An 875-nucleotide genomic window follows, 5' to 3' on the forward strand; every position below is an offset into this window, starting at 1 on the left:
TGATGCCATCCAACCATCTCATCTTCCGTCCTCCCCTTCTCCTCCTGCCTTCAATCCCTCCCAGCATCAAGGTCTTTTCCAATGAGTCAACTCTTTGCATGAGGTGGCCAAAGTATTGGAGTTTCAGCTTCAGCATCAGTCCTTCCAATGAACACCCAGGACTGATCTCTTTTAGGATAGACTGGTTGGATCTTCTTGCAGTCCAAGGGACTCTCAAGAGTCTTCTCCAACACCACAGTTCAAAAGCATCAATACTTCAGTGCTCAGCTTTCTTCACAGTCCAACTCTCTGGCACCTAGTATGCACCAAATTATCTGTAAAATGCTTTTACTACCCTCCTTCTCCATCAGCAAAAAAATTAAAAGCAGTTTGTCTTCATGTGTCAAGGACAACACTCTATTGTAACTGTTCTGCCTCAGAACTAAATCAAATCCTGCTGTTTGGACCCAATCAGGAGAGCGCTTGTTTGCATCGATACTCTGCAGAACGTCATGCTGGTCTATTACTCTGATGGCATTATGCTAATTGGATCGGGGAGCAGGAGGTGGCAGGAGCCTTAGGTGCATTGGCAAAACACGTGCCAAGGAGTTGGGAGCTAACCCCCTGGGAAGTCCAGGGGCTGCTGCATCATTGATGGTCCCAGGGGCCTGGGGCATGCTGGGCTGTCTTCTGCAAGTGGGAGATAGCTGCTGTGCCCCGCCCCACACCCCCTGGGAGACACAGCACTGAGATATTAGAGGCAACTTCAGCCACGTGTTGCTGTGTGCCCCTCTGACCGACTCACCAGGTAACCTACCAGGCTGCCCATTTTGAATGGGCACAGGGTATGAAAGGTTCTGAAACAAATCCAGGCTGTGTTACAAGCCCTGTGAGCT

This window comes from Bison bison, unplaced genomic scaffold (genome assembly GCF_000754665.1).
Source record: "Bison bison bison isolate TAMUID 2011002044 unplaced genomic scaffold, Bison_UMD1.0 scf7180017864299, whole genome shotgun sequence".
In the NCBI taxonomy this organism is placed as follows: Eukaryota; Metazoa; Chordata; class Mammalia; order Artiodactyla; family Bovidae; genus Bison; species Bison bison.